This window comes from Pseudopodoces humilis, chromosome 11 (assembly GCF_049639895.1).
Source record: "Pseudopodoces humilis isolate 2021_Gansu_Grassland_sample_001 chromosome 11, ASM4963989v1, whole genome shotgun sequence".
Taxonomy (NCBI): Eukaryota; Metazoa; Chordata; class Aves; order Passeriformes; family Paridae; genus Pseudopodoces; species Pseudopodoces humilis.
The window spans coordinates 9324661-9348546 of NC_142210.1; the positions used below are offsets into that span (position 1 = coordinate 9324661).

The 23886-nt window shown below is 38.7% G+C and overlaps 1 long non-coding RNA gene across 2 annotated transcripts in view; it reads right to left on the reverse strand.

The window, feature by feature from the left end:
- The window catches only part of LOC148183595 (uncharacterized), a 168914-nt gene extending 154081 nt beyond the window's left edge, over positions 1 to 14833 (reverse strand). For both annotated transcript variants that reach the window (XR_015773454.1, XR_015773453.1), the window contains exon 1: positions 14697 to 14833. This is a non-coding gene — a long non-coding RNA (uncharacterized LOC148183595). The remainder of the gene's footprint in view (positions 1 to 14696) is intronic.
- Between the last annotated feature and the right edge of the window lie 9053 nt (positions 14834 to 23886).

The window sequence follows — 23886 nt, forward strand, 5'->3', positions numbered from 1 at the left end:
ATTTGAAATACAAAAAAGATCAAGCCTAGAGATTAAGCACTAGCAAAAAAGATTCTGGAATACTCTTGCATTTTCCACTTTTGGATCTTCAGCATTGTAGGCCAGAGTAAGCAGAAAAATGTGATTTATCGCAAAAACAGATAACCTAACAGCAAAAAATTCATTATGGAATTTTTTTTAAATTAATCAAGACCTATTGTACGACCTATGTGAAGATAAAATGACTTTGGCTTTTCCATTATCCCTGTCTCTTCCTCCCTGTAAGAAGGTTAAGCAGAGAAGCTCCTACTCACTGGCAGGCAGGTCCCTGTTACAGTCCCCATTGGTTTCACAGCTGATGTACCACTGGAAAAATCAACACAAAGAAGCAGGATTTCACCTCTGATTTCATTTCACCTTAGAATTTTACACAGATTTCAGGGTTATTAATAAAGACGAAGATTTACTAAAGACATTTTCCTCAGGTGAGACTGGCACATCACACTTCAGAGTAATGAGCATGTTGAAGTTGTACATTAGCTGGTCTGCACATGGGCATTAATTCACCTGAGTCACTCTCATGTCAAAGTAGTAAAAACCAAGACCAACCCCAGGTAAAGTCATGGGACCAAACAGGCCCTTGGGAAATGCCAAACTGCCACCCACCATGACAGCAGACCCCCTGCCTAAGGCAGGGAGCTTTGGGAACTGCAGGAATGGAAAGAGTTGCTAACAGACAGATGATTGGAGCCCCCTGGAGCTACCCTGCAGTAGCCAAGGCAGGAGCAGCCTCCAGAGTCTTCATCTGAAAGCTAGAAGCATCAAGGGAAAAACCACATTTCAGCAATGCAGTAGAAAGGCACCATCATTCCTGCTGCTTATCTACAGGAATCTCCTGGGAGTGCTTCTTCCTGCATAAACTGTAATTACAGGGGCCTAATCAGTAAATTCCATGTTATGTTTCATCTCTTAAATGTCTACATTGCTTTCAATTCTCTCTCATAATAGATCTGAGAGAATATATAGAACCAGAATAACTGAAGAATCTACCAAGGGCGCCCCTCAAAGTGGAGTGGGCTCACTTCCAAGGCCACACAGAGAAGTGAAGGGACATAATATTGTAAATGAACTACAGCTTCAGTCACCTAATACATCTGCAGCAATTGTTTTGGCACCATGTCTTTGAGCCAACAAAGATTTTACAAAACAACATTTATATATACCATTAATTTTTTTAATGACTTGAATGGAGGCTACCATGACAGTGGATGTATAGGGATGGGAGAGAAGTTTATTATAGATAGTCTTACTGTAGTAGGAAAAAAATCCTTGTTAGTCTCTGTCTACCAGTGTAGTGAAGCAGCCAGTTTAGAAAAGCACCTTGTGTGAATTCCACAGCAGTCTGAGCACTCCTGGCACCTTCCATCATTTCGCAAGGCATGAAGTCCACAAGTGCAAAACCAGCCCATGCTCAATGTGTTATGTATTACCTTTATATATACATACATATATTCTGTATTATATTGAATCCCTGAGGAACAGTCATCTCTACCGTGTTTATATGCTGCAGTTTGGAAGGCAATTCCTTACAACATGCAAAACAAAGCAGAAAAGGAAGCTAATATTTGTTCTGCTCCTTGATTGATACTCACGTTTCAAACAGAGGCCTCTTTTGACACATAGAAGAAAAAGAGTGGTGGGAATTAAAATCTTTTTAAAAAGTTAAGTTCAATTTTTCAATTTTTAGACAATTACTTGATAGCGTATTTAAGGGTTGCAAACTAAATTCAGTACTCAAGTAAAATAGAAATTAGTCTTAAAGACCTTGTCTATATATATATATAGGGACAGACTTTTGAGAATTTATTTTTCAGCAAGTTTTTGGAAATACTGGCCATATTGCCATGATATTGTTACTTCCCCCATCTTTTTCATGAGACTGCACATTAGTCAGTCTTGAACCCATATGTGAAACGACCTCTACTGCCTGAATAGATTTGAATCTACAACTTTCAGGTGAATGCTCCAGTGTCTGCTATGAAGCTGTTCTATGAATGTTTAAACAGGCATTTCACACTGCTGGTACTAGAAAAACCCTTCCTTAATCAGACTATAGGTGTCTGTGGCCCTTTTATTGATGTCCCTTGCCCCTTCCCACACCTAAAGGGAATAAAGTGGAAAATCTCAACCATGATCTCACACCCACCCAAGGAAACATCCTGTCAACCTGAGCTGCACCTGGAAAACAGCACGTCAAACTGAGCTCATCTTAGCAATTTGCATATTTAAGTGCTTAGCTCGTGTTATGCCACTCTCGACACATTCAAGTTGATGTGCACTCAAGATGACCTTTGTACTTCCGATATTGCAGAAGAAAATACCTCCAGATTTCATAATGCTCAGTACTCTACAAGACTAATTCAGATGACATTCAAAATATTCATTGCTGTGATATGACAGATAAGCCTTTTACCCATTGTTCTTCACCCAATATACAACATCTTCTATGATTTTTGTTTCTCCCCCAGCATTCATTTCTCATGGAGTACATAGCTCAAGCCCACAGAGTCAGCCAAGCTTCGGGCACACAGTCAAACCCGTCATGGAGCCACTGCAAAAATATCTTCCATTTCACTACATTCTGCATCCCAGAATTGGCTGCAACCCTTCTACACAGCTCATCGGGGAATAGCATAAAGAAAGGCATCCAGTAGCAGAAAAACAACCCAGACCATCCCATCAGAGCAGTAATTTGGAGCTAATCAGCACCTAGAAATACTCTTGGAGTTCTAGAAGAATCTCAAAATAGTTGTGGATTAATTGCTTATAGAAAATATATTTGGAGTGAGAAATTTTAATAGATCCCAGAAATCCTTTGATACCGCCTAATTATTAATACATGTCCAAGGCTGGGTTGGATGGGGCTGTGAGCAGCCTGTCCTTGTGAAAGGTCCCTGTCCATGGCAGGGAGACTGAAACCACACGGTCTTTAAGGCTCCTTCCAACAGAAACCATTCCCCGAGTCCATGCTCCAGTGCTTTACCATGCATGAACTAATAGCTCCAACATAAAACCTAGAGAACATCCTTCTCTTTTAATTGTTTTCACATTTATACAGGTGATAACTCTTCAGGACAGTTTCTTGTGTGCAAGTGGAATTCTGCGCTCTGATACCTCAATGGCTTTGAGGAATATAGTCAGGAATAAACTCTGTGAATGCAAAAAAGAAACTGACCTGTGGACATTTTATCACAGATTTTTTCATCAGAATCACAGAACTGGTATTTGATTATTGGATACTTTTCACATTGATTTTTAAAATCATTATAGAGTAATGATATATAGTAGGCATGCAAAAAAACAAAGGGAAGCCAGAGTAATGAGAAATGGCTACAAATACCAACACAAAAGCACTGAATAAAAAGTTGTCCTGAGAAATTCTTGACATAGTTCTCCTGTCGCTGACTCATAATCATATTCTCCATTATATGTGTAAATATATTTACTTTGCCAATACAGTGGCCACAATAACACACACAATTGGTTTTGACAGCAGCAATAGGTTTCTTGGCTCTCTCCCATGATTTACAACCAAAATAATAATCTCACTTTCAGATGTGAAAAAAAATTCAGCTTGCTCAAGCTTATTTTGAGCTCTGGTTAGGCACAAATTCTCCTCTCTCCCATTACATCATTCCAACTGCTACCAGACACATCTTCAGGTACTTTCATTCAGCAATTGCAAATGTTTCACTTTTTTTGAATTGTCATTTAACATATCAACCATAATTTCCCTCCTAAACAGAAAAGTGAAAACACTCTGGCCATCCTGTATCAAGAGACTAAAGAACTAGGAAAATTAAGTTGCATTTGTTTTCTATTTATTTTCATTGTTTTCCATTGGCCAATGGAATATACTAGAACAGGAAGAAAAAACTTTTATGAATGTATCATATATATTTGAACATCATTAACTGATTACAGGTATAAGTCATGTGCAAATAAATCATAGTTGAGGAGACCAGAAATATACAAAGCAATACTAAGCATGAATTGATTTTATACCAAGTTTTTTCCATCTAAAGAAACATTAGTCATGTGTTGGACTCATGGCAACCCAAAACATGAGTACCTTGACAAAGGATGCAGCAGATTCCAAATGTAAGTTTGAGGAGAGACTGTACAACTCAATGAAAGAGAAACCCCAAAAGGTAATTAAATAGTAGAAGCCATCTCAGCTTTGATCATCTCTGAGCTGCAAGCTACTGAAAAGCTGTAAAGAGTGTGGGCAAAGTACTCCCATGTACCTGCCCTATTCATAAATTCTTTAGGCATCCACTTCTGGTCACTGCTGCAGACAAGTAAGTAGGCAAGGTGAACCTTTAGTCTAAAGCTGTATAACTATTCCGTTTATGTCCTTACAGCAGCATCATTGTAGTGCAGGCTATTGTACCAATATTTTACTGTGCATGATCAAGGAGAGCTGCAGAAATTCATCAGTGTGAGCTTCAGCATAGAGTTCATGCCCACAGTAAATTAGTGAGTGGCCAGGAGGCCAGGAAAATTCGCCAGTGCTAAACTCAGTCCTGCTGTGACTAGACATTTTCTGGCACCTCAGCTAAAATTGGTGGAATCCAGCCATAAATATGCTGAGTTTAAGAAACATGGGTCAGTAGGAAGCATTTTACATGTCCAGCATTGGTACAATGGAAGCACAGCCTCAAACCTATTATTTATGAACCATATGTGAGAAAATGTAAAAAGCACATAGAAAACAAAAAAGACAGGAGAGATAGGGCTTTTTTACTTGTGCTTTTTTTTTTTTTAATTTAGATCCCATCTTCAAAGCCAGGATTTAAGACATTTCTCATGCATAATTTCTGGCAAGTGCACTTACAACATCTTGTTGACATTTCACAGCTATACTTCTGTAAATACTTCAGGCTGCTGGTGATTATTTATTGTTAGACATACATCTACTACAGAATATTTAATTTCAGTAAAATATTATTCTGGGTTAGGAGGCCTAAACAGGGACTACTCCATAAAACTCTACATGTAATTCCATATGACAAGCAGAAAACCCTCAACAATTGTTCTGTAACAGTCTAGTGCAAGCTTCTCTACTCTGTGGATCTTTAAAATCAAAATGGCCATGGTCACATAAAACTGTATATTCCTTCACCTCAATTCCTACCCATTAACATATTTATTAGTTTTCAGATTAGTCAAAAGTTGAGTATTCTGCATCATTGTATGGTGCTTGATTCTGCACTCCGACATGAAAGCTTCTGTAAAAGAACATAGATCTATGCAGGTTATCAACATTGCCAACCATGACCAAAAAAAAAAAAAAAATCACATCCTGGAACCTCTCCCCTCTAAAAATTACAAGCTTGACTTTTCAACCATACTGCTCCTCAGTCACATCCATAATCAAAACTTCAGGCTGCTTTCTTGGGAAACAATTTCTATGTATATTTGATACTTCAAGCTGCTTCATATGTTGCTTATTTTCAAAGCAGAAAATGATGACAACAACTGGAATTGTCTGAAAAGAAGTTTTACTATCACACAGCCAAAAAAAAGCATGACTAAATTAATGTCCCTATTGCTTAAGCATTATTCATGCTGGAGGACCATTCTGGCTTTCTCCCACACAATGGAAACTGTCATTGGCACCAGTGAAAGAAGATACGGATCTCTTTGGCAAGACCCACTGAAGTCATCAGCAAACTTTCAGTTGGTTTAAGCTTCATGTTACATTTTAAAGTCAACTCCTGACAACCTGTTCTAGGTCAAAGTTAAAATCCTTTTGCTGGTACAAGACTGCAGACCAACCTATTCCATTTCTATAATATACAAGAGAACTATCCACTCTAGTTAGGCCCATTAATTACTACAGCAATTGATGCTAGATTCATTTAGTAACTCAGCTCATTATAGGATAATTTCTATTGCAAGGTCTGTGTAAAGAGGAACAGACAACTCCCTCACTGGACACATTCCAGAACTGTCTGGATGAAATCCTGTGCCATGGGCTCAATAATAACCCTGCTTGAGCAGGGTGATTGGATCAGGTGACCTGCTAAGGTCCCTTCCAACCCAACCCATTCTGGGATAACCCCAGTTCTGGCTCTATAAAAACTGCAAATCCCAGATTGAGATTAAAATTAGCTACAGCCAGCTGTAGCCACAAAGCAGTGGCTTCCTGGGGCTGGCAAAGTCACAGTAAAAACATCCCTGTTTGATAAGAAGCAAAGATGCTGCTGACATTATTGCTCTGTGCCTGCTTCCACCTTCACCCTCCTGCTGCTGCCCTGGGAGACCTTGCAGCGGTAAACCAGGCTGAGGGATCCCAGAGGCACCTACCCCTATATTCCCATTGCTTCACCTGTCCCCCAGACAGCAGTTCTTCCCTAGTTCCACCAGGCCAGACAGAACTGACAGGTTTTGACCCTTGGACCAAATCGCATTCTGAAGGCAATACACGCTATGCAACCTCCAGCAGCCTGAATTCAGCCCTTTCCCAGGTGTACATTAACTACTGGGTGCAAAATGTTAAAATGTACACCTGTGCTACACTTAGGCATTTAGAGCTAAAACAGCAACATTTGAAACTTGGAAAGAAGTAATAATTTGTAGGGCACAGAACACTGCACTCCATGTCCCCAGACAGCAGCCCATATAAATAAAACCTATACCAAAAACTGGGGCCCTGGTGGAGGTTTTTACAAACAACCTCAAGGAATCTATTTGCAATCCTTGGCTGTCATTTTGTTTCTATCATAAAGAGTATAAAGACTCCTCATAAAGACATTCCTGAAAATGTGAACTTCAGAATCATCTCCTGCACTCTTAAGAAAAAAAATGGCTCTATTATCTATCCTTCCACAGGCAATCAACAAAATTGTTACACATTAAATGCTTTACTGCCTCATGGCTAAAACTCTTCTTTCTTGCTTTCTTAAGATCCCCACACCAAATAAATGGTGTCTATCAGGCAAGTCTTTGAAAACAAAGTAACTTCAGTGGCCAAGGCATGGCCATTTCTATTAGCTTTTGCTATTATTTTAGTATCTTTTAATAGACATAATTTGTTAATTGATTAGAGACCAATGAACAGCTACAGAAACCTTCACTCAACTACTTGGACTTGGTTCTTTGCCATCCTTTGCCAAGAGAAAAGGGAACTGTGATTGAGGAGCAGGAAGTCCTCTAAGAGAGCAGAATTTTTCCATGTATGAAATTACTGGTGTTTCTGCTATGGATCCTACTCATTGTTTTCCTAAAAAAAATGTTTTCCCTTTCTTGCATTAAATCATGCACACACTATGCGACCTGGCCTTCTTTTCAGGGAGCTGACTGCATTTGCATAAACAATAACAGTCTAATGTTTATCAAGTCATTAATTCCTCATGAAAGCATACAGCTGTATAAAGAGCCTTTTTTCCTTAGAAAAATTCAAGTGTAAGTTATTAAAAATGAAAGCAGTTGCATGACTGTAGATCTTGGAGATTAAAGATCATCAGGGCTAGCACATAAAACAATCAAAACATGGAAAGTTTATGGAAAGACATTTTTACTTATTTGTTACTTGTTTCTTTCAGTACAAAGGTTATATTTACATATGAATATAATTCTGGATCAGAAATAAAATTTCATCCATTGTATTATTGAGTGGCATTATAAAATAGTAAACCAGTAGAAAATTCTCAAACATGCTTACCTACAGCTTTTATAATAGTCAGTTTGGGCAAAAAAATCTACATCTTGTCAGTATTCCCTTCATTGTTATATCCTTTATATTCCAAAAACACTACTATAGTAAGTGTCTAAAAGTCCTTAAATATAACAAATACAAAGGCTTTTAACTGTATACAGATGAAAGTTATAGAACTTTTCCACAAGCTTCACTCAATTTTTGATTTCTCCTTCTGCAATTTTACACCCTGGATTTTCACTTTTCTGTTAATTTTAAGTTATTAGTAAGGGTTGAAAAAGAGTTGAAGGCAAACTATGCTTCCCCTACCAACTCCCACTTTACTGTTGAAGGTCCTTATCCCTTGAGTCCCTGGGAGGTTCTCACACACACGTTTCAAACACTAACACATAAGAGAAACATTACAGAGAGACAGCTTTGGTGTCCAGAAGGCCACTGCCAACAATCAAGTACCTCAGCATACTGACCTGGCATTTCCAAGGCAACAGAGGCAGTTTGGGATAGAATCTGAACCCTGCCAGGAGGAGACTGAGGCTATAACTCAGTCAGTTAAATCAGTAAATCAGTGCATGTCTCCAACATAACAAAAGGCAGGTGGAGTTTAAAGAAACACAGAGCAAAGGCAGAGAAAGCAAATCCTATCCTGGAAGTACCCCAGAAGGATTCAGTGGAATGTGCATAGAGAAATGGGAAGTGGAACTCTCTTTCTTACAGTTAAACAGAAGGGCTTCAAGTATGTGCTAGAGGCATGTAGCAACTCCCCACACTGGTTTCAGCTCTTCCTCTTTATCATGATACAATAATATATGCAGTCCAGATTCTGATCCCCTTGCAGGTACTGTATAGCATCCCTGGCTATGTCCACAGAAAGAATTCAGTGTAATACACCTTGAGGTGAATATGCAGCCTCAGTGGATACTACCTTGCTCTCCAAGCATTTAACTTGGTATATAAATACTCTTATTCTGGGATAAGTGCTGCAAACTTTTACTTTGATTTAGCCAAGTTATTCTACAAAGGCTTCTTTTGAGTTTAATGGGGCTGTGCATGGAGGGACACTTTAAAGTCAGGACAGTAGCAGCCAATCCAGTGCAATGAATACCTTGCAATCAAACAAATACATACTTCAAAATTCCTTGGTCTCCAGACAGTATGGAAAGTTGTAAGATATGTGGAAAACACAGCCTTTTTTCCCTTATTTTATGAAAGGCAGTAAAGCCTCCTCTAACAGCAATGAGCCATTGCCATAAATCTAGATGGAGAAAGTCTGTTCACTGAGCAAAAACAAAACAAGTTACTGTATATCACAGCAGAGCAAGGATCTAAAGATCAAAGGGTAAATACCATTTCCTGCAATGTGTTTTTCCAGGATACAGCTTACTCAACAGCTCCTAAGCTGTTCTACAGTAGAGGGGAAAAAAAAAAACAAAAACAAAAAACTGAAAGGGTGGGAGAAATGCATGTTTAGGCTCTGGTAGATGAACACCCATATCCCAAAAACAGAGCCATGGTTGTGTAGTAGAAACAATGTATCTAGTCACATGAAATGACCCCTTTATTGTTATATATATTTACCCTGTAGTTGTTAGTTTGATATATTTTTCTCTCATATTCAAAGGATCTTTAGGATCCCTTGAAGCTGAACAAATGAGAAGTGTGGCTCTGGACTCTAACTCCTAACTGTATGTATGCCTTGTTTTGCTGTGAAGAGCAGTGCTCACTCAACGGCTCCTGATGGCCTGTGGATAAAGGCCATTTCACCATTCTATTTGTAGCATGGCATAATAGGTCTCTCTTTAGATATAAGAAACATCCTGTACAACATTATGAGGTACAGAGAAAATCCATCACAGAAAAAGAGCTATAAACAGGAAAGTAATTGCAATTTTACAAAACCTTTCTGAAATGCTTCAAATTCCAGCTCTGAAAGTGATAAAAAACTTTCTCTTTACTGCATTATATCCTTTACCTGTATTGATAATTCCCTTACATTACAATGCTGCAAGATTTTCCTGAGAGATTCTTACAGACTGACTGGAAATATGATGGATTCTCACAAAAATGCTGTGATAGGGAAAGCAACAGAAGTGATCTGGAGTCCTCACACACTGAACCACTCAGAAACGCCTCCCAGTACTGTTGCTCTGAGGGACAAAGACACTTCTCCCTTGCAAAGAGAAAAGATGGGGTAGAGGTAGATGTGCTGCCACTGTGGGAAGATGAAATGCCACATTTAACAGTGCTGGCTTTCAGCACACACACAGCCAGGTGCTACAACAGCTTGAGGCCAGGCAGGCAGACCCTCCTTAGTGTCCACATCCGCAGCGTCAGGGGAGAGCCCTGAGCAAGGACTTGGAGGCAGCACATCTTGGGGAGTGCTAAGGAGCCAGGAGGCAAAAGCAATTTTGAATTTCTGTTAGGACTACAAACACTGTTCTGTCCACCAGATAAGCACAATTCACAATTCTTCTTCTTGAGAAAGAAGATCTCAGCTCAAAGACAGCAGATCAAGCAAATCAATCATGGAAACTGGTGTTACTAACCACTCAGGTAGGCGAGGTCTATAGCCTAAAAAATACACAGAGTCCTGCAAAAGCCAGTCATAGTCTCTCTCAAAAGAAACATAATTAAAGCAAACTTGCATTCCTCCTTTTTTATTTTTGTCCCCCCTAGGAGGGAGAAACTGAATCTGCCCTGGCCTCCTATCAAACAACAAGAAATGGCCACAGCCTGTGCTGGGCTGAGGCACACTCGGCAGCATTGGCCACAAGTTAGAAGTCACAATGTAGCCACTTCCCCACCTGACAGAGATATCCATGTGAGCATAGAGAAGATAATTCTTGCCATGTGGCAAGTGTGGGTGAAGTCTAACTTCTTGGTTCTACTTCTTGGTTTGTTTTTACCCCAAACCTGAGTTTTTTATTGATTTTTTTGACAACTAGCTTTTGTTCTGGAAGCCAGGAGCAGGTTTGTTTTGCATTCCCCTGACAACCAAAGCTCTATGGCAGGTTTTCCTGACTCAAGAAATAAATTACTTAGCTACTTCAGCAAAGGGAGACAGCTTTAGGTGTGCCCCAGAGGGAGATATCCCCTAGTTTTGGAAAACGTTTGAGGATAGAATTTTACCCTCGTTTGTCAGAGTAGCCAGCAGTGGTAGGGACCCTTTCTTGTCTGTTCTTCACCTTATCAACTGCCCAAACCCTTAGATACATGAGGAAGCTTTCTAAGTGCTCCCCAGAGAGTCCATGCAGCCAGCCAGTGAAGCTACAGGCTGCAGCTCTCCTGCCCCTGTCCTGTGATCACAGCCAACAAAGAACAGCAGGTCTCTGCACCACCCCTGCTTTCAGCAGCCCACAAGCTGATGAGCCATTTCCTTCTGTCCACATAACATGTCTGCCTCTAGAAGCACAAATGCACCCATCAGACCTTATTGATAATGTTGATGAACTGACTTCACAGTTAGCCTTCTTCTGTCTTCAAGCCACCAATAACTTGTACCAGTATATTTAAATATAATCCATACAGGAATCAACATTCCTTCTTAGCTTTATAGCAGCTTTCCATCCACCAATTTTTGTGCAAAGGTTTTGTTTTAAGGAGTCAAAAATAAATCACAAAAAACAGGGAAAAGCATGGTGAAATTGAAGCTATATTGGAATGACATCAAGTAAATGAAAATTAGTAAAACACAATGACATCATACATTAAGGTGTCTTTTTAAAATATCACCGTTACAATCAGTTTTGGCACTGGTCCTCTGTCTGAAGCCAGTTTCTCCCTGGCTTTATTTTTAGTGTCTTTTCTGAGCATTAAACAATTCAACCAACCACTTAACACTAAGCATGTGAGTCTCACTGAAATGAAAGTTAAATACTTTCTGAATGTGAATTATCCTTAGTTCTCCAAAAGCCATTCAAATTGTATTTAAATGTAGAGAACTTTTAAACCTGCAAAAATCTAAAAGTAAACAATTTACTATCAGAGTTTATAGCAAGCACTTCAACTAGGCAATAATGTTGACAGTCATTGGCTTAGCTCTTTATTTTATAGAGAAAATGTACAGAAAAACTCACTCCATTTACCAATCCTTTGGGAGACTTTCATTACTGGTCTTATATAACAGCAATTGAAGATAGAAACAAAATATTATTTAACAAGGTTTTATATGACAACATAAAGAGTGACTGCTAGCTGAATGTTGATCCAGACATGTTTCTGCCAAGGTCACTTCCCTGCCAAAATACACATCCAATAACCATACATAAATTTTATTTTTAATGAATAACCACTAAATGGTAGCATAACCAGAATAAACTGTGGGTAACTGTAGGTTATAATGAATATCTGTTGTAGCAATATAAACCAACACCTCACACAGACTGACTAAAAGACAGTGTCACCATCACCAGCCTGTTGGTTGGTAGCAAACCAAATTATGTTGGAACACATCAGTGGTTTCCCTTGGTGAGAAATCTACATCCTTGCAACATCAGCTTTCTCACTCTTGAAGCATCCCTCATATTTTTTATTTTCAGACATTTGGCTTTGGAAAGGTTAGAATTTATGAAGGAATAGTCACTGACCTGGAAAGTCACTGTGGCAAGACTGTTCCCTATACCCTGCCCGAAATATAAACATGCTTATGTGGAGGACGTGTGGTCTGAAGTCTGAAATAGGAGTCTGGGATTTAAAAAGTCAGCTACCAACTCTTTGTGTGACCTTGGCCAAGTATTTCAACACCCTTATCCTTCAGATCCCGAACTGCGTAACTAAGAGGGCTGCAGAGGGCTTTGTGAAGGTTATTGATTGATCACTGTTTGCAAAGCCTGCTGAGGTGCCACTGGGAAAAAGCTTTAAACTGTATGTGCTTAAAGGATCAATGCATGTTATTACATTATTATTGAAATAATGGTAAATACATTGTACCAAAAAAATTAGGCAAAAGGAACAGAAAAACAGTTGCAGACCAGCCCACAAAAGAGGAATATTTGATACATGATGTCTGATCTCATAGCAGCAAAGAGAGCACAAGAAGACACTTTTCTAAGAAGGGGCCTGATGCCAAGGGCACTCAGCACCACCCAGAATTAGGCACCCTCACTCTTCTCAAGGATTTATTTGGGAGCCACCCATTTAAATCTTCACAGTGGTGACCATTCATGCAATTTTCTTCAAAAAGCTGCCTTGTAATTTTCTTGTTAAAAGATCCTTTTTATTTCTATGCTTTCCTCAGCCACATGTATATTTAGCTAAATTCTGATTTCCCACCCATGCAAATGCAAGGGGCATTTTACACTTTTCTGACACATTTACGACTGTAATTCCTCTAAAATGTCATTCAGCCAAGATTGATTATTTGCTGCATAGTGAGTAGAGGAAAGAAAGAAAGGAGCTGTCAAGCATTCTTGCTTTTTTCTTTGGGGTGGAAAAATAAGCTTATCTTTAGAAAGACAGATCCTTTTATTAAAGGATGAAATGAGCGCTGAACAAATACTATGAGGAATTCCAGTTATGCTGATACTAATAGAAGAAATAGTTAAGATGGCAGAAAAAAACCCTTGTGTGTTCAAAGACTTCAAATGCATTTGTACTAGGTGGGTCTTGACCTGGTAAGACTCCATTAATGTCCTGGGGCTTGCAGTTGCATGTGGTCCCCTTTGCATGATGCACTTAACCCACTGCCTCTCCCCCAAGAACATCACCAGGCCATGTTTTCACTAATTTATTCCATTTCTCAATCTTCCCCTTATGTGTTATAATAATCATTCTTACCTCCCTGTGGCCAGTGAAATTCTCCACTAGAAATTGTCAGTATATTCTATCAACATTTGGTTAGTGGTGTAATGTAGAATTATTATATAATTGACATTTGCAACAAGCTGTATAGAATACAAAAGTGCCTTTTCTCAAATATTTCTCTCCCAAAAACAACTAACAAATAAATCCACCTCTATTCCCCATGACTCAAATATCTGCAGTAACCGTTTAGGCAGATTAACAGGATTCCTTTCATTTTTACTGCTCTAATCCTTGTAAAATATTGGCTAAAAACCAGGTTCTGGTACCTTTATTGACAGCAAATCTCATGGAAATCTGAGAATTTTCAAACTGATTTTGACAACCTGTAAAGGCTATTAAATTAACCAACAATATCTGTGAATAACAAACCAAAATCCCAACAAATGGTTCAACACCTTTGCCAGTGCTGTTAGAAAGTGTAGTTCTGCACAGTCACCTACAGTTCAACGTGCATGTTTAGTGGAAAAACTGCTACCTTGTAAAGCAAGGTCCAAGTTCCAGCACAGTTTTGAAAGCATCTCTTTGCCACAGCAGCTCTTAGAGTCAAGCTCCTCCAGCCCCCCTGGTTGCAGCACACCAGAGCAGCTCTCACAGCTGCCTTCAATCCCCTAATTAGAACACAGGTGAAGCTTGAGGCACTACAGCAAAACTGTTTCAAACATTACAACCTGTGTGGGTTTCAAACACTGCCACTGGTCCCAGGGATGGCTGTTAAAAGTACTAAGGACTAGGAAAAGGCTTTTGAAGGAACAAGGAAAGACATTCACTTTAGAAGGCTATTTTCACTCTGCATATTGTTCAACCAAAACAAAAACTTCCCAGCCCCAAGGTGTAGTAAGCATTACGCAGAAGAAAAGGAGAAGATACAAAAGCTTAACTCCAAGCTACTTTTGAGGTGATTTCTTACCAAACTAAGCAAAACAGAGCAATCTGCATGGAAGGGCAGAGTTTATCACAGGCTGTGGTTTGGCCCAGTTGGCTGACATTTTAACTCTACATCTAAGCCTGGAACTTGGCAGATAACATAATCTTCTTTCTCTCATCTATGCAGCATCCCATTTTCTTCCTGAGCAAACAGTTTGGCCTAAAGTCTACTCTGCTATATGGACATGAACTAATTTAACAAGACAAATTACAAAAACAAACAGCTTCAAATTAAAAGAATGATACAAAAACAGTACTAAAGTTGACTCACCACTAATTTTCTCCTCACAAAAAAGTTGTTTCCTGCCCCAGCAACAGGAATACAGTAGGCAAAGCACTGCAGAGACACTGTGTAAGAAGAGGAATATTTTAGGTTCAAACAGGGCTCCTGAGCCCAGGGCACTGTGGGAGACCCCAGGTGGGGCTCATCAGGGCAATCAAGGCTCTCAGACCCCATCCTTTGCAAACTGTTAGCAGGACCTGAGAAAGCAGGTGTGAAACATGGGCTGATCCCCACCTTCAGCTCTCCCCTCAGAGCTTCCCACCACCCCCAGTTTTAAAACATTTTTTGCCTCTTTTTTCCAATAGCCTTGCAATTAGGCCAAATTTTGTAGGCATTGTTTTCAGCCTGGCACTAACATATTAATTTGATGCTGAACACAAAATCAGTTAAAAAAAAAGTGGGGAAGTGGAAAATACTTCTTTGGTTATAAAGTGCATCCCACATCAATGGAGAGTTGCTCCCAAGATCTTCTGTCCTTTGGAACCATTCAGGTCATAAGACTTTCACCAAATCCCTTCTCAAAGTGTTTCCTGATAGCCAACTTCTCTTTTTTTTTTTTTTTCTCAATTTCACAAAGGATAAATTTAGTCATAATAATGAACTTTTCAGCCATTCAAAACTCCTCTCTCTTCTTAATATGAGGGCCTTTGCAGTATGCTAGACAGTTCACATATCCTCTTTAGTCATTGTTTCCTCATTCAGATATTTCTTTTGGAAAATAAACTTGGCAGAGAGCAGAAGACAGCTCTATTACCATCAAGCCTCCAGTGACTGCAACTGGAAAAAGAAAAGCTCCTTAGTTAAGTACTTCACTGTGCAAATAACACATTTTGGAGTTAACAGTAATCCCCAGAGTGGTGATTCTCAGAAGCTCTGTACGTGGAAATCTCACTCCAGGAGAGAGAAGGAGCTTTAACCAGCTAAGGAATTGAGGAGGAAGATAGTGTTTTCTCATAACTAGAGCACACGTTAGATCATCTGAAGAGCCTCCTGGCTTGGACATGAAACTACTGTGTGGTCTCCTGTGCCTTTGTTCCCCTGTTTATAAAATGTATTGATGGGAATTTGGGTTCATTTTTTCCCCTCTTAGTTTTTCTTATGAGTCTCAGACTTCAGCCTTGGGGCAAGCAAAATTTTGGGGGGAAAAGGATAGCAGAAAGCCCAAAATGCCTTGATCCCTAAAAGCATCAGCTTATGGATCACATATGCAATTCAAATACTGAAGGAATTAAAAATGTTATCATTCTCACTTGATGAGGAAGAAGCAAAACACTTCCCAAACTCATGGAAGAAGGTCTGTCAAAAGTCTGTAGAGAGGTGCTAATATTGCAGTGTTGAATGGGAAGTAAGCAGGAGAATGAAAAATGGCAAATGATGGACTGTTACCTTTCTCTCTCCATCCCGCACATGAGCACTGATGTAAGTGGTATCTGGGCTGTGAGTGGAATACCTCATTTGGAATCACTCTTGGTGCAAATTTCAGCACCACTGTCCTAGGCTGGTATGACACCGACAGACTGGTTTAGGGGAGACAAGAACCAGCATTTAGTTTCCCTAAGTACTAAACATCTCCAGCAACCACAACCCTTACCAGAACTGAAACACCAGGGTAAATTTTGTACTGAGTTTGCAGCACCCAGCCCTGCTCATTCACCACTCACTACAGACAGTGTGTCTACCAACCACCTCGGTCGGCATCAGTACACAAAACCAGCTGCAGGGTTTTTGTCATGACACAAATTACACAGTGAGATCTGGATGAACTGCAAGAAATTGCAGCTGGATTTTCAAAGCTGCATGGGAAGAAAACCAGAACATCTTTCTGTAAGCCAAAGGGAGATTTCTCCACTCTATATTTTCCAGAGCTAAAAAACTCTTTACTCTAAAAAACTAGAATATAAACTAGTTTTGACCAACATGAACGTTATGAGATAAAGGCATGGGGCCATACCATCCACTGCCTCCATTCTGCTTCTTGGGTTCCTGCTCCTGGTCATTCACAGCTGAACATAGATGACAAAATTAGTTCAGGAACCAAGAACACTGTGCCAGAACTGAGTAAGGCAAATTTACCACCCAAGGAGATTGTCCTTGCTTGAGAGAGTATTTCAGAAAAAAAGAATTTTTCCTTGACTGCCTCAGCTCCCAAATAGTTTTGGTTCAGCCAATCTTTTCTAAGCCCAGACACTTGCTTGATTAGAGCAGTATAAGGAAACCTGGCAAATTCATACCTGATGTCCTTACTGACATTCTTTGTGTGAGTTAAAACAGTACAGTGTACATAATCTGAGATCCTCTGCAGGGTATTTCCTATCACTACTGAACCATCTAATGCCACACAATGAGAGCTAAGTTGGAGCCACATGCTCAATACAGTCTCCTGAAACACACAACAGTGACTCCTTTTCCTGTGTTATTCTACTACCTTTTTTACTGCACCCTGTAAGAGACTAGGCTTAATTTTCCAGGAATACACAATTATAAGGGTGAACTGGACAAAAATCTCTAATCTTTGTCTGTTCAGTTCATAAACTATCATGTGAAAACTTAGCAAAAATTTCCTTCTCTACCAAAAAGACATTCAAGTTTAATTCAACATTGCCTGACCAGCCTAAAACTCAATAGCAGCCCACTACGAAGAACAATTGTAACACCTCTACCCACACTACACCTGTCAAAAATATTATCATGCCATAACTTTATGTTTATACCAAATTATTCATGCAAAAAGGAAAAATCACAAAGAGTGTCCCTTACCTTTTGGTAGATGTACAACATGAAACTGAGTTCATTCTTCAAAGCTATGTGTAGGAAGAAACTCATCTGCCTCTGCTCTGAAATGAAAGCACACATGATTACCAGTCTAATTAATCATGTCTCTTGTTTTTATCTAGTTTGGTGTGGTTTGTGTTTGTGTGATATTCTTTTCATTATAAAGAATTCAGGCTCCCATGTATGGTCAAAACCAGTTCATCAACGCACAAAACAATCAATAGCTTGTGTAAAGAGGGGCAATGTTATTACTGCTCAGTGACCAGTAACTGTGAGTGAACAAGGTGCAGATTCCTACAAATTCCTCCATGAAACTAGCTAGATTTACAAACATGAAACTACAGTCATAAGATCTTCTGAATTGGTATGTCAGAGAGTTTGCTGAAATTATTCCAGTTCATAGTATGGGGGTTCTTGGCACACAGAACAGGCCATAGGTTTTCTATATACACCTCCCTGTCCTACTATGTGCATAAAAGATGCTCCTATATGTGCCATCAGTACTAAAGGACTATTATGTAAATTTTATATAAATATATTTCTACTGCCATTAGCAGAACTATGACAGCAGAAAACAAGCATAACAAAGACAAATCTAGTGCCATATGGGCACATGAGATTTCAAAGAAAATTAGCCTCTCCATCTAGACAAGATAACTGATTCATCCGTAAAGACATTATGTACTGAAAGTAATAATTTTAATGAAGAAAGAAGGAATAAGCCTTTACATTAGAAGTGAAAACAAACAGTAATGAAAGCAGTAAATTGAGCCAATAAAGTCCAGCAAAAACATGAATCATCCAACCCAAGAGAAAATATTTGAAAAATACTGAGTGGGAACATGCCACAGAGACCAAGATGAGACAAAGTAAACATGTCATGTAGAACAGATGCTGCAAAATAAGCACAATGGCAAAAACACTTATATGTTAATCAAAGTCTCAAGAGAAAAAAAAAAATCAATATATTGGTAAGCATCAAAACAGCTGCATCTGGTTTTGAACAACAGAATTTGCAAAAACCCCACCTGTAAATCCAGCCATGGAGGAAATGCAGGTAGAACCTATGCCAATAATTCCTATACAGATATCTCTAGCTTGCTGACTGTTAGTGTCTAACACAGTTGAGTATTTGAATTCATGAATGAAAACATTCACCTATTTGTAAATAATTTCCAGATGCATCTTTTCTGCCAATCTTTGTATCAGAAGGGGACTGATGAACTTCACCTTACCACTCTATACTTCCTAAAGTATAGTTCCAAAGTTAGCTGCCTAAGACAGTCAGTCTTCAATCTTCAAGTATTAGAAGAGGTTAGCAATTTTAAACATGCACAACCAGAGGAAAATTCTTGTCCAGTAATAGATGAGACCTAATCCATGAGGCCTGAGTAGTACATATTTAAATCAGGAATTACCACTCAACATGAGTAATGCCTCCAAAAATGGAGTCTCAGAAGACAAAAACATTAGAACAGTGCAAAATATTCCCAGTTCAGTTAAAGATGTTAACAAGTGTGTATACATTTAAATATGTATATTTCATATAAATATGAAATTTCAGAGGGCCTGAAATTTAAAAACACATTCAGATGCTTATAGTTATCTATAAGCTATAGTTGTCTATGATTATGAAACACAGAGAAAGTAAAATTGTAGTTCAGCAGGGCTAACTCAGTTTCTTTTATTTCTGGAACCAGAAATTGGACTAGCCTTTAGCACTGATGCCACACTAGAATTTTAACCTGAGGGAAATAAATTCTCATTTTGATAATTCCGCTCTAATGATTATGTACCCTATACTACAATTAACAAAATCCCCACAAACAGAAATACAGAAAACTGAGGTCTGACCCCTCCTACCTGAGAGTCTGAAAAATAATTTCTATCCTAAAACTGTTATAAGAAACAATAATGAAAGAATTGTGATCAAGCAGAAGCAGAATATACACAGTAGAGAATTCCCACCAGGAATTAACATTCCTCAGGAAGTAGAAATAATTTTTTATTTCCTATTTTTTCTGCTATTAGAATTCAGCCCTCCTCCCTTGTTCAGAAACCACAGAAAAATGTCTTTCGCTCAGCTTTACATTCAGCACTCAGGAAGAGACTCAGCCAATAAACGCAGAAAGTCTCAGAGTAAGAATACAGCAGAAGACAACTATGGATGGCTCAGAGGAGGAGGGGGGAAAAGGCAAACATGGCTGTTTTAAAGACTGATTCTGACCTCTAACCATAATAGATTTTGAATACTAATAAGGGTGAAGCTAAGCAATGCACACAGCTGGAGAAACAGCATTATGTGACCATGCTTATGCTCTCTCCACATACAGATACTTAAAGGCACACATACCAATATCTAGAGAAAACATTCACGTGAACAGGATTTCATTAATGTTCTAAGCCATCTTTAGCCAAATTTTCTCAATGTTAACAAAAAAAAAAAAGAACACCAAAGACAAAACAAAACAAAGCAACAAAAAAAAAACAGCTAAGAAGCTGCAAATCTGTCAGAGAAACCTGTAAAAAAAGCCAGAATCAATACAGTAAAACATCTAACTTTGATGTTTTCAAGTGCTTTGCCGAATTGAGGTGGAAGAAAGTGCTTATGAAGATTTCAGCTCTAAGCTGCTACTTTTACATGTTGTACTTGCAACTGACTGGCATTTGAAACATCAAATCCCTTTTCACACATAATATTGTATGTCACCTGGTAAAACACAAATAAAACTAATTAAATGTCATAGCTAATTTATTTAGTCACTTCTTGCAAGCTAAATGAAAGAACACGTCTAGTGCACGAACTTGTACATGAAAAGCCATCCCTCTGCAATAAAACACTTTTTTTAACCTCCTGAGCTGGACCCAGCTGCTTTTCATAGATCTATAACAAACTTTGTGCCAAGTGAATTGCTTATATATTTTTCTAAACAAGCCCCACTTTACTTTTTCCAATCAGTCCAGACAGATGGCAAGAAAACACTTTAGTGTCAATCTGGTGGAGACTGTCACTGAAGTAATTTTGCCAAGAAAAAACAGACTAAACATTAATGAGGCCAAATAGAGAAGCTTGTTTTACAGGCTGGAGGTACTAGATTTCTCTGGACTTACAGAAATTCAATAGTAGCTTTAAAGTGCTTGCAAAGAAACACTTCACTTTCCTGCAGCATGTAGCAACCGTATTCTAACTGGGTAGCAATGTTCAGTCCACAGCAGCAAGAATGGCTATTACATTTCTAAAAACATTGGCAAAGAAGTGTTTATTTTCTTTTTCTTTTTTTCCCCTTGATGTACACAAAAGTTTTTCCACCCTTGCAATGATTATATTTTCCACTATAAAGAATAAACTTTGTGGAATTTGCCTATGATGTTACCAAGTAAGTAACACTCCTACTGAAAGCCTTTTGAACACTATCTGAAATAATATCACATTGGTGCACAAATATCAATGCCAGCCTAATCTCTCTTGTACCTACTTTTGTGCATGTATCTAATAATGCCAAGAAAAAGGAAAGAAGATTAAAGAAGATCCAAAATAAAAACTCTCTTTGACAAGGTGCTTGTTTTGCCTTGTCAAGACACCATAAGATTTTTGCCTACAAGACACTATTCAAGTTTGCATTATCTAGTATGCCTTGCACCTGAGATGTAATTCCCTCCAACTGCAGCACTTTCATTGCTTATCACATGCTAAGACCTGACCAGATACAATAATCACCAAAGCAAAATTAGCCTGAGTGCAGCATAAAAATCTGTGATTGCCTCAGGAGGTTTCAGACAGGATGGTTATGTCCTTGGCATCCAGGCCTCCTGAGCAATTAAAGGATCAGTTAAGGAAGAGATACAGAGTGCATAATACAGGTTTTAAAACAGTCACTTTAGAAATTCATCACAGGAAAACTGTCATCAGTTATCTTTGTGTCCCAAATTTGGGCCTTTTAGAGAAAACAATTTCTTAAGATGCTCAGACACTATTTTAATTGGAAAGTTTGTGACTGTCTTTCCTATGAAGAGAAAGGGCTGCTTGATAATTTGTAATTCTGTTTAACTCATATAAACTCCATGAGAAAAGAGGGAGCACAAAGAGACATGCACTAATCACATTAACATTGCCTTCATCAGTAACTGCTGCAGTTGCTCCTGTGTCAGGAGAGACATGTAAAGTATTTTGAACTATCAAGGCAGAATTTTATTGAGCAGTTTCCAATGGTCAGGAAGATCCAAAGGTAAAGTGGGCTCACTATATTACACTTCTCACTGCTGTCACCTTTCATTCTTCAGCACTTCTTTTCTAATGCTCTTTCCTCATCTTGTCTTTTTTAATACAATGACCTGTATTTTCTAAAAATGCCTAGCCATTTGAGGACGAATTGCCAGGTTTCCTTTCCTCTTCTGTCCATCTTAAGCAGTGGTCCTCCACTGTTAAGGAGGACATTGTGCTGGATGGGAAACATCTGGACATACAAGCTGCTGTGTGAGGAACACTGTGGAGACTGTGGAAATGTCTGCTAGCAATGTAGGTCTTTAGAGAAGAAAATTATTTTGTAGCCTAAAGAAACATGAACAGATTATTTGCCCTAGATCATTTTAGTGTTGATTTGCCTTATTTCCCCACGAGAGTATTATGTTTATCAGTGTATTCACCAGACACTGTAATTTCATGCCAAAGCAGATACAAGTCTAAAGAAAAGGATCTAAAGATACAGATAAAGATATAGATAGATAATCAGGGATGAGTTTAAAAGATATATCCAGAAGACAAAGCTTCAAAAGATGCTGTTAACTACATTGCTTTGTGCTAAGGACATTCAGTAAACAGATTATCTCTAATAAGCTTATCCTGTATTAAAGAGCTAAGGAGTTGATGCTGTGATAAGACGGTTTTCAAAGGCAATGAATTATAGGCACACAAGCTTATGCAGGGAGCAGAGCAAGCTTTCCCTTCTCCCACAGTGCTGCTCAGTGGCTCCCTGCACACACTCTAAATGCTGATGAACGCAGACACACCAGGTAAGTCGTTCTGGGAAAAACCAACCAAATTAAGTATTAGAAAATTGTCGGGACAGGACAAAAATCTCTCTGCTCTCAAAGCCACCTGTAGAATTTCCAGCACTTTCACAGAGGCATGGAAAGAGCAAACTCAGTGTAAATACTGCCTGAGAGCAGAAGTGTTTTCCTGCAGGTATTTCCATCTGGAATAGTGACATAATTGTTTCACCAAGAAGCCCTCAGACATCAATAATCATGTAAGGACAATAGCAATAACTGCAAAACTCATCCAAGAATTGCAGTATGGTTTTCCTTTCACTACAATTTTAAAATCAAGAGAATTAAATTATTAGACTTAAAGGGGAAAAAATTACATGAACAGAAGTTGCCAAAAAGACCAAATAAGTGAAATCTATGGTATTTACAACAATTTTTTGATCTGGGAAATGCATTAAGACTTGTGTAAATCATGAGTAAGCTCCTAATTTTCATAGTGGAAGAGGTCACACTGTTTCTGGGGCTCTCAAGCATGCAGTTCACAGAGAAGTCCCTCGACAACTGCATTTGAACTCTGAATACAGAACGCATCATCCAATTTGTTAAAAATGTTTTTACAACTGCAGTAATAAAGTCAGCATTGATACAACATCATTTGCTGCAAGCTTAAAGGAAATCATTCCATCACTTCCAGCACACACCAACATATAGTTGATTTATGAAAAGGCCAAGGAGCAAAGAAATTCTCAAACCAGTGAAAAATACGTGAAATAATCAGAAGAATGTCTAGTTAATAAAAGAAGATTACAAATGCTGAAAGAGTAGTAGACAGGCACAATAAAGAAAGGAGACTGGTAAACAGAAAGATTTAGGAAAGTTGAGGCAATTACCCATTAAGAAGTAAATTCTTGAGTCATGTTACAAATCAGCATGTCCTACCAAATCTAAGTAGGAATGTGCCAATTAGCAGAGCAAACATTCCAGTTCTGAGAATATCTGCCTGCAATGGCCTATCTCGGAAGGTGAAAACAGCAGCTTTGAGCTGTGGACTCAGTGACACCAGGGCTCCAGACGATTTTCAGGGTATCTTTTCAGAGTCTGATTAGGCACAAAGCTCTAATGATGGCTGAGAGACTGGCTGTCATGCAAAGTGGTAACAAACAGCCTAGTGTTTCCATAAGTTTTCACTATGTATTTTTCCACCCTCCAGAAAAAGCATGTTTGCTAAACACAAACCGTGTAACCTTGTTGTCGTGGATAATGCATTAATTATACAGTTCTACAATTAGCAGCTTCAACTTAAAAATAAAAAAAAAAAAGTTCACAGGTTTGCAGGCTGTCACAAGAAAAATCCACAAAGTGTTTCTTTCTGTTTACTTAATTTGCTTGTGAAGTTGCTGTGGAAAGAAAAAAATAATGA